A 12,300-nucleotide genomic window follows, 5' to 3' on the forward strand; every position below is an offset into this window, starting at 1 on the left:
GCATGGTCAGGAATATCAGATGCTGAGAACACGGTCAGGAACATCAGAGATTGAGAACACAAGCAGGAATATCAGTGACGGAGAACACGGTCAGGAATATCAGAGACTGAGAGCACAGTCAGGAATATCAGAGACTGAGAACACGGTCATGAATATCAGAGACTGAGAGCACGGAAAGGAATATCAGAGACAGAGAACACGGTCAGGAATATCAGAGACTGAGAGCACGGTCAGGAATATCAGAGACTGAGAGCACGGAAAGGAATATCAGAGATTGAGAACATGGTGATGAATATCAGAGACTTTGAGCATGGAAAGGAATATCAGAGACAGAGAACACGGTCAGGAATATCAGAGACTCAGAGCACGGAAACGAATATCTGAGACTGAGAACACGGAAAGGAATATCATAGACTGAGAACACGGTCAGGAATATCAGAGACTGAGAGCACGGAAAGGAATATCAGAGACGGAGAGACGGAAAGGAATATCAGAGACAGAGATCACGGTCAGGAATATCAGAGACTGAAAGCACGGTCAGGAATATCAGAGGCTGAGAGCACGGAACGGAATATCTGAGAATGAGAGCATGGTTAGGAATATCAGAGACTGAGAGAACGGTCAGGAATATCAGGAACTGAGAACACGGTCAGGAATATCAGAGTCTGAGAGCACGGAAAGGAATATCAGAGACTGAGAACATGGAAAGGAATATCAGAGACTGAGAACACAGAAAGGATTATGAGACACTAACAACATGGTCAGGAATATCAGAGACTGAGAGCACGGAAAGGAATATCAGAGACTGAGAACACGGACAGGAATATCAGGGACTCAGAGCACGGAAAGGAATATCAGAGACTGAGTATACGGAAAGGAGTATCACAGACTGAAAACACAGAAAGGAATATCAGAGACTGAGAACACGGTCAGGAATATCAGACTGAGAGCACAGTCAGGAATATCAGAGACAGAGAGCACGGAAAGGAATATCACATACTGAGGACACGGTCAGGAATATCAGAGACTGAGTGCACGGAAAGGAATATCCGACACTGAGAACACAGTCAGGAATATCAGAGACTGAGAACACGGATAGGAATATCAGAGACTGAGAACATGGTCAGGAATATCAGAGACTGAGAGCACGGTGAGGATTGTCAGTGACTGAGAGCACAGAAAGGAATATCAGAGACAGAGAACACGGCCAGGAATATCAGAGACTGAGAGCACGGAAAGGAATATCTGAGACTGAGAACACGGAAAGGAATATCAGAGACTGAGAACATGGTCAGGTATATCAGAGACTGAGAGCAGGGACAGTAATATCAGAGACTGAGAACACGGTCCGGAATATCAGAGACTGTGAGCACAGAAAGGAATATCAGAGACGGAGAACACGGTCAGGAATATCAGAGACTGAGAGCACGGTCAGGAATGTCAGAGACTGAGAACACGGTCAGGAATGTCAGAGACTGAGAGAACGGAAAAGAATATCAGAGACAGAGAACACGGTCAGGAATATCAGTGACTGAGAACACGGTCATGAATATCAGAGACTGAGAGCACGGAAAGGAATATCAGAGACAGAGAGCACGGAAAGGAATATCGGAGAATGAGAGCACGGAAAGGAATATCTGAGACTGAGAACATGGTGATGAATATCAGAGATTGTGAGCATGAAAAGGAATACCAGAGACAGAGAACACGGTCAGGAATATCAGAGACTGAAACCACGTTCAGGAATATCAGAGACTCAGAGCACGGAAACGAATATCTGAGACTGAGAACACGGAAAGGAATATCAGAGACTGAGAACACGGTCAGGAATATCAGAGACTGAGAACACGGAAAGGAATATCAGAGACTGAGAACATGGTCAGGAATATTAGAGATTGAGAACACGATCATGAATATCAGAGATTGAGAACACGAGCAGGAATATCAGTGACCGAGAACACGGTCAGGAATATCAAAGACTGAGAGCACGGTCAGGAATATCAGAGGCTGAGAACACGGTCATGAATGTCAGAAACTGAGAGCACGGAAAGGAATATCAGAGACAGAGAACACGGTCAGGAATATCAGTGACTGAGAACACGGTCAGGAATATCAGAGACTGAGAGCACGGAAAGGAATATCAGAGACTGAGAACACGGTCCGGAATATCAGAGACTGAGAGCACGGAAAGGAAAATCAGAGACAGAGAACACGGCCAGGAATATCATAGACTGAGTGCACGGTCAGGAATATCAGAGACTGAGAGCACGGAAAGGAATATCAGAGACTGAGAACACGGAAAGGAATATCAGAGACTGAGAACATGTTCAGGTATATCAGAGACTGAGAGCAGGGTCAGTAATATCAGAGACTGAGAACACGGTCAGGAATATCAGAGACTGTGAGCACAGAAAGGAATATCAGAGACGAATCGCACGGAAAGGAATATCAGAGACAGAGAACATGTCAGGAATATCAGAGACTGAAACACGGTCAGAAATGTCAGAGACTGAGAGAACGGAAAAGAATATCAGTGACGGAGAACGCGGTCAGGAATATCAGAGACTGAGAACACGGTCATGAATATCAGAGACTGAGAACACGGAAAGGAATATCAGAGACAGAGAACACGGTCAGGAATATCAGAGACTGAGAGCACCGTAAGGAATATCAGAGACTGAGAACATGGTGATGAATATCAGAGACTGTGAGCATGGAAAGGAATATCAGAGACAGAGAACACGGTCAGGAATATCATAGACTGAGTGCACGGTCAGGAATATCAGTGACTGAGAGCACGGAAAGGAATATCAGATACTGAGGACACGGTCAGGAATATCAGAGACTGAGTGCACAGAAAGGAATATCCGACACTGAGAACACAGTCAGGAATATCAGAGACTGAGAACACGGAAAGGAATATCAGAGACTGAGGAAACGGGCAGGAATATCAGAGACTGAGAGCACGGTGAGGAATATCAGTGACTGAGAGCACGGAAAGGAATATCACATACTGAGGACACGGTCAGGAATATCAGAGACTGAGTGCACGGAAAGGAATATCCGACACTGAGAACACAGTCAGGAATATCAGAGACTGAGAACACGGATAGGAATATCAGAGACTGAGAACATGGTCAGGAATATCAGAGACTGAGAGCACGTTCAGGAATATCAGAGACAGAGAGCACGGAAAGGAATATCAGAGACGGAGGAAACAGGCATGAATATCAGAGACTTAGAGCACGGTGAGGAATATCAGTGACTGAGAGCACGGAAAGGAATATCTGAGACTGAGAACACGGAAGGGAATATCAGAGACTGAGAACATGGTCAGGTATATCAGAGACTGAGAGCACGGAAAGGAATATCTGAGACTGAGAACACGGAAAGGAATATCAGAGACTGAGAACATGGTCAGGTATATCAGAGACTGAGAGCAGGGACAGTAATATCAGAGACTGAGAACACGGTTCGGAATATCAGAGACTGTGAGCACAGAAAGGAATATCAGAGACGGAGAACACGGTCAGGAATATCAGAGACTGAGAGCACGGTCAGGAATGTCAGAGACTGAGAACACGGTCAGGAATGTCAGAGACTGAGAGAACGGAAAAGAATATCAGAGACAGAGAACATGGTCAGGAATATCAGTGACTGAGAACACGGTCATGAATATCAGAGACTGAGAGCACGGAAAGGAATATCAGAGACTGAGAGCACGGAAATGAATATCAGAGACAGAGAGCACGGAAAGGAATATCAGAGAATGAGAGCACGGAAAGGAATATCTGAGACTGAGAACATGGTGATGAATATCAGAGATTGTGAGCATGAAAAGGAATACCAGAGACAGAGAACACGGTCAGGAATATCAGAGACTGAAACCACGTTCAGGAATATCAGAGACTCAGAGCACGGAAATGAATATCTGAGACTGAGAACATGGAAAGGAATATCAGAGACTGAGAACACGGTCAGGAATATCAGAGACTGAGAACACGGAAAGGAATATCAGAGACTGAGAACATGGTCAGGAATATTAGAGACTGAGAACACGATCATGAATATCAGAGATTGAGAACACGAGCAGGAATATCAGTGACGGAGAACACGGTCAGGAATATCAAAGACTGAGAGCACGGTCAGGAATATCAGAGACTGAGTGCACAGAAAGGAATATCCGACACTGAGAACACAGTCAGGAATATCAGAGACTGAGAACACGGAAAGGAATATCAGAGACTGAGGAAACGGGCAGGAATATCAGAGACTGAGAGCACGGTGAGGAATATCAGTGACTGAGAGCACGGAAAGGAATATCACATACTGAGGACACGGTCAGGAATATCAGAGACTGAGAACATGGAAAGGAATATCAGAGAATGAGAACACAGTCAGGAATATCAGAGACTGAGAACACGGATAGGAATATCAGAGACTGAGAACATGGTCAGGAATATCAGAGACTGAGAGCACGGTCAGGAATATCAGAGACAGAGAGCACGGAAAGGAATATCAGAGACGGAGGAAACAGGCATGAATATCAGAGACTGAGAGCACGGTGAGGATTTTCAGTGACTGAGAGCACAGAAAGGAATATCAGAGACAGAGAACACGGCCAGGAATATCAGAGACTGAGAGCACGGAAAGGAATATCTGAGACTGAGAACACGGAAAGGAATATCAGAGACTGAGAACATGGTCAGGTATATCAGAGACTGAGAGCAGGGACAGTAATATCAGAGACTGAGAACACGGTCCGAAATATCAGAGACTGTGAGCACAGAAAGGAATATCAGAGACTGAGAACACGGTCAGGAATATCAGAGACTGAGAGCACGGTCAGGAATGTCAGAGACTGAGAACACGGTCAGGAATGTCAGAGACTGAGAAAACGGAAAAGAATATCAGAGACAGAGAACACGGTCAGGAATATCAGTGACTGAGAACACGGTCATGAATATCAGAGACTGAGAGCACGGAAAGGAATATCAGAGAATGAGAGCACGGAAAGGAATATCTGAGACTGAGAACATGGTGATGAATATCAGAGATTGTGAGCATGAAAAGGAATACCAGAGACAGAGAACACGGTCAGGAATATCAGAGACTGAAACCACGTTCAGGAATATCAGAGACTCAGAGCACGGAAACGAATATCTGAGACTGAGAACATGGAAAGGAATATCAGAGACTGAGAACACGGTCAGGAATATCAGAGACTGAGAACACGGAAAGGAATATCAGAGACTGAGAACATGGTCAGGAATATTAGAGACTGAGAACACGATCATGAATATCAGAGATTGAGAACACGAGCAGGAATATCAGTGACGGAGAACACGGTCAGGAATATCAAAGACTGAGAGCACGGTCAGGAATATCAGAGACTGAGTGCACAGAAAGGAATATCCGACACTGAGAACACAGTCAGGAATATCAGAGACTGAGAACACGGAAAGGAATATCAGAGACTGAGGAAACGGGCAGGAATATCAGAGACTGAGAGCACGGTGAGGAATATCAGTGACTGAGAGCACGGAAAGGAATATCACATACTGAGGACACGGTCAGGAATATCAGAGACTGAGAACATGGAAAGGAATATCAGAGAATGAGAACACAGTCAAGAATATCAGAGACTGAGAACACGGATCGGAATATCAGAGACTGAGAACATGGTCAGGAATATCAGAGACTGAGAGCACGGTCAGGAATATCAGAGACAGAGAGCACGGAAAGGAATATCAGAGACGGAGGAAACAGGCATGAATATCAGAGACTGAGAGCACGGTGAGGATTTTCAGTGACTGAGAGCACAGAAAGGAATATCAGAGACAGAGAACACGGCCAGGAATATCAGAGACTGAGAGCACGGAAAGGAATATCTGAGACTGAGAACACGGAAAGGAATATCAGAGACTGAGAACATGGTCAGGTATATCAGAGACTGAGAGCAGGGACAGTAATATCAGAGACTGAGAACACGGTCCGAAATATCAGAGACTGTGAGCACAGAAAGGAATATCAGAGACGGAGAACACGGTCAGGAATATCAGAGACTGAGAGCACGGTCAGGAATGTCAGAGACTGAGAACACGGTCAGGAATGTCAGAGACTGAGAAAACGGAAAAGAATATCAGAGACAGAGAACACGGTCAGGAATATCAGTGACTGAGAACACGGTCATGAATATCAGAGACTGAGAGCACGGAAAGGAATATCAGAGAATGAGAGCACGGAAAGGAATATCTGAGACTGAGAACATGGTGATGAATATCAGAGATTGTGAGCATGAAAAGGAATACCAGAGACAGAGAACACGGTCAGGAATATCAGAGACTGAAACCACGTTCAGGAATATCAGAGACTCAGAGCACGGAAACGAATATCTGAGACTGAGAACATGGAAAGGAATATCAGAGACTGAGAACACGGAAAGGAATATCAGAGACTGAGAACATGGTCAGGAATATTAGAGACTGAGAACACGATCAGGAATATCAGAGATTGAGAACACGAGCAGGAATATCAGTGACGGAGAACACGGTCAGGAATATCAAAGACTGAGAGCACGGTCAGGAATATCAGAGACTGAGAACACGGTCATGAATATCAGAAACTGAGAGCACGGAAAGGAATATCAGAGACAGAGAACACGGTCAGGAATATCAGAGAATGAGAGCACGGTCAGGAATATCAGAGACTGAGAGCACGGAAAGGAATATCAGAGACTGAGAACACGGTCCGGAATATCAGAGACTGAGAGCACGGAAAGGAAAATCAGAGACAGAGAACACGGCCAGGAATATCATAGACTGAGTGCACGGTCAGGAATATCAGAGACTGAGAGCACGGAAAGGAATATCAGAGACTGAGAACACGGAAAGGAATATCAGAGACTGAGAACATGTTCAGGTATATCAGAGACTGAGAGCAGGGTCAGTAATATCAGAGACTGAGAACACAGTCCGGAATATCAGAGACTGTGAGCACAGAAAGGAATATCAGAGACGGATCGCACGGAAAGGAATATCAGAGACAGAGAACATGTCAGGAATATCAGAGACTGAAACATGGTCAGAAATGTCAGAGACTGAGAGAACGGAAAAGAATATCAGTGACGGAGAACGCGGTCAGGAATATCAGAGACTGAGAACACGGTCATGAATATTAGAGACTGAGAACACGGAAAGAAATATCAGAGACAGAGAACACGGTCAGGAATATCAGAGACTGAGAGCACGGTAAGGAATATCAGAGACTGAGAACATGGTGATGAATATCAGAGACTGTGAGCATGGAAAGGAATATCAGAGACAGAGAACACGGTCAGGAATATCATAGACTGAGTGCACGGTCAGGAATATCAGTGACTGAGAGCACGGAAAGGAATATCAGATACTGAGGACACGGTCAGGAATATCAGAGACTGAGTGCACAGAAAGGAATATCCGACACTGAGAACACAGTCAGGAATATCAGAGACTGAGAACACGGAAAGGAATAGCAGAGACTGAGGAAACGGGCAGGAATATCAGTGACTGAGAGCACGGTGAGGAATATCAGTGACTGAGAGCATGGAAAGGAATATCACATACTGAGGACACGGTCAGGAATATCAGAGACTGAGTGCACGGAAAGGAATATCCGACACTGAGAACACAGTCAGGAATATCAGAGACTGAGATCACGGTCAGGAATATCAGAGACATAGAGCACGGAAAGGAATATCAGAGACTGAGAGCACGGTCTGGAATATCAGAGACTGAGAACATGGACAGTAATATCAGAGACTGAGAGCACGGAAAGGAATATCAGAGACCGAGAGCATCGAAAGGAATATCGGAGACTGAGGAAACGGGCAGGACTATCAGAGACTGAGAGCACGGTGAGGAATATCAGTGACTGAGAGCACGGAAAGGAATATCCGACATAGAGAACATGGTCAGGAATATCAGAGACTGAGAACACGGATAGGAATATCAGAGACTAAGAACATGGTCAGGAATATCAGAGACTGAGAGCACGGTCAGGAATATCAGAGACAGAGAGCACGGAAAGGAATATCAGAGACTGAGGAAACGGGCAGGAATATCAGAGACTGAGAGCACGATGAGGAATATCAGTGACTGAGAGCACGGAAAGGAATATCAGATATTGAGGACACGGTTAGGAATATCAGAGACTGAGTGCACGGTCCGGAATATCCGACACTGAGAACACGGTCAAGAATATCAGAGACTGAGAACACGGATAGGAATATCAGAGACTGAGAACATGGTCAGGAATATCAGAGACTGAGAGCACGGTGAGGAATATCATTGACTGAGAGCATGGTCTGGAATATCAGAGACTGAGAAAACAGTTAGGTATATCAGTGACTGAGAGCATGGTCAGGAATATCAGATGCTGAGAACACGGTCAGGAATATCAGAGATTGAGAACACAAGCAGGAATATCAGAGACTGAGAACACGGAAAGGAATATCAGAGACTGAGAACATGGTCAGGAATATTAGAGACTGAGAACACGATCAGGAATATCAGAGATTGAGAACACGAGCAGGAATATCAGTGACGGAGAACACGGTCAGGAATATCAAAGACTGAGAGCACGGTCAGGAATATCAGAGACTGAGAACACGGTCATGAATATCAGAAACTGAGAGCACGGAAAGGAATATCAGAGACAGAGAACACGGTCAGGAATATCAGAGAATGAGAGCACGGTCAGGAATATCAGAGACTGAGAGCACGGAAAGGAATATCAGAGACTGAGAACACGGTCCGGAATATCAGAGACTGAGAGCACGGAAAGGAAAATCAGAGACAGAGAACACGGCCAGGAATATCATAGACTGAGTGCACGGTCAGGAATATCAGAGACTGAGAACATGTTCAGGTATATCAGAGACTGAGAGCAGGGTCAGTAATATCAGAGACTGAGAACACAGTCCGGAATATCAGAGACTGTGAGCACAGAAAGGAATATCAGAGACGGATCGCACGGAAAGGAATATCAGAGACAGAGAACACGGTCAGGAATATCATAGACTGAGTGCACGGTCAGGAATATCAGTGACTGAGAGCACGGAAAGGAATATCAGATACTGAGGACACGGTCAGGAATATCAGAGACTGAGTGCACAGAAAGGAATATCCGACACTGAGAACACAGTCAGGAATATCAGAGACTGAGAACACGGAAAGGAATATCAGAGACTGAGGAAACGGGCAGGAATATCAGAGACTGAGAGCACGGTGAGGAATATCAGTGACTGAGAGCATGGAAAGGAATATCACATACTGAGGACACGGTCAGGAATATCAGAGACTGAGTGCACGGAAAGGAATATCCGACACTGAGAACACAGTCAGGAATATCAGAGACTGAGAACACGGATAGGAATATCAGAGACTGAGAACATGGTCAGGAATATCAGAGACTGAGAGCACGGTCAGGAATATCAGAGACAGAGAGCACGGAAAGGAATATCAGAGACGGAGGAAACAGGCATGAATATCAGAGACTTAGAGCACGGTGAGGAATATCAGTGACTGAGAGCACAGAAAGGAATATGAGAGACAGAGAACACGGCCAGGAATATCAGAGACTGAGAGCACGGAAAGGAATATCTGAGACTGAGAACACGGAAAGGAATATCAGAGACTGAGAACATGGTCAGGTATATCAGAGACTGAGAGCAGGGACAGTAATATCAGAGACTGAGAACACGGTCCGGAATATCAGAGACTGTGAGCACAGAAAGGAATATCAGAGACGGAGAACACGGTCAGGAATATCAGAGACTGAGAGCACGGTCAGGAATGTCAGAGACTGAGAACACGGTCAGGAATGTCAGAGACTGAGAGAACGGAAAAGAATATCAGAGACAGAGAACACGGTCAGGAATATCAGAGAATGAGAGCACGGTCAGGAATATCAGAGACTGAGAGCACGGAAAGGAATATCAGAGACTGAGAACACGGTCCGGAATATCAGAGACTGAGAGCACGGAAAGGAAAATCAGAGACAGAGAACACGGCCAGGAATATCATAGACTGAGTGCACGGTCAGGAATATCAGAGACTGAGAGCACGGAAAGGAATATCAGAGACTGAGAACACGGAAAGGAATATCAGAGACTGAGAACATGTTCAGGTATATCAGAGACTGAGAGCAGGGTCAGTAATATCAGAGACTGAGAACACGGTCCGGAATATCAGAGACTGTGAGCACAGAAAGGAATATCAGAGACGGATCGCACGGAAAGGAATATCAGAGACAGAGAACATGTCAGGAATATCAGAGACTGAAACACGGTCAGAAATGTCAGAGACGGAGAGAACGGAAAAGAATATCAGTGACGGAGAACGCGGTCAGGAATATCAGAGACTGAGAACACGGTCATGAATATCAGAGACTGAGAACACGGAAAGGAATATCAGAGACAGAGAACACGGTCAGGAATATCAGAGACTGAGAGCACCGTAAGGAATATCAGAGACTGAGAACATGGTGATGAATATCAGAGACTGTGAGCATGGAAAGGAATATCAGAGACAGAGAACACGGTCAGGAATATCAGAGACTGAGAGCATGGTCAGGAATATCAGAGACTGAGAGCACGGTCAGGAATATCAGGAACTGAGAACACGGTCAGGAATATCTGAGACTGAGAGCACGGAAAGGAATATCAGAGACTCAGAGCACGGTAACGAATATCAGAGACTGAGGAAACGGGCAGGAATATCAGAGACTGAGAGCACGGTCAGGAATATCAGAGACTGAGAGCACGGAAAGGAATATCAGAGACTGAGAACATGGAAAGGAATATCAGAGAACGAGAACACGGAAAGGAATATAAGACACTGATAACACGGTCAGGAATATCAGAGACTGAGATCACGGTCAGGAATATCAGAGACATAGAGCACGGAAAGGAATATCAGAGACTGAGAGCACGGTCTGGAATATCAGAGACTGAGAACATGGACAGTAATATCAGAGACTGAGAGCACGGAAAGGAATATCAGAGACCGAGAGCACCGAAAGGAATATCGGAGACTGAGGAAACGGGCAGGACTATCAGAGACTGAGAGCACGGTGAGGAATATCAGTGACTGAGAGCACGGAAAGGAATATCCGACACAGAGAACATGGTCCGGAAATTCAGAGACTGAGAAAACGGATAGGAATATCAGAGACTAAGAACATGGTCAGGAATATCAAAGACTGAGAGCACGGTCAGGAATATCAGAGACAGAGAGCACGGAAAGGAATATCAGAGACTGAGGAAACGGGCAGGACTATCAGAGACTGAGAGCACGGTGAGGAATATCAGTGACTGAGAGCACGGAAAGGAATATCAGATATTGAGGACACGGTTAGGAATATCAGAGACTGAGTGCACGGTCCGGAATATCCGACACTGAGAACACGGTCAAGAATATCAGAGACTGAGAACACGGATAGGAATATCAGAGACTGAGAACATGGTCAGGAATATCAGAGACTGAGAGCACGGTGAGGAATATCAGTGACTGAGAGCACGGTCTGGAATATCAGAGACTGAGAAAACAGTTAGGTATATCAGTGACTGAGAGCATGGTCAGGAATATCAGATGCTGAGAACACGGTCAGGAATATCAGAGATTGAGAACACAAGCAGGAATATCAGTGACGGAGAACACGGTCAGGAATATCAGAGACTGAGAGCACGGTCAGGAATATCAGAGACTGAGAACACGGTCATGAATATCAGAGACTGAGAGCACGGAAAGGAATATCAGAGACAGAGAACACGGTCAGGAATATCAGAGACTGAGAGCACGGAAAGGAATATCAGATACTGAGGACACGGTCAGGAATATCAGAGACTGAGTGCACAGAAAGGAATATCCGACACTGAGAACACAGTCAGGAATATCAGAGACTGAGAACACGGAAAGGAATATCAGAGACTGAGGAAACGGGCAGGAATATCAGAGACTGAGAGCACGGTGAGGAATATCAGTGACTGAGAGCACGGAAAGGAATATCACATACTGAGGACACGGTCAGGAATATCAGAGACTGAGTGCACGGAAAGGAATATCCGACACTGAGAACACAGTCAGGAATATCAGAGACTGAGAACACGGATAGGAATATCAGAGACTGAGAACATGGTCAGGAATATCAGAGACTGAGAGCACAGTCAGGAATATCAGAGACAGAGAGCACGGAAAGGAATATCAGAGACGGAGGAAACAGGCATGAATATCAGAGACTTAGAGCACGGTGAGGAATATC

The sequence above is a fragment of the Chiloscyllium plagiosum genome, unplaced genomic scaffold (genome assembly GCF_037043375.1).
Source record: "Chiloscyllium plagiosum isolate Xiang-an unplaced genomic scaffold, Cpla_swu_hap1 HiC_scaffold_14, whole genome shotgun sequence".
Lineage (NCBI taxonomy): Eukaryota > Metazoa > Chordata > Chondrichthyes > Orectolobiformes > Hemiscylliidae > Chiloscyllium > Chiloscyllium plagiosum.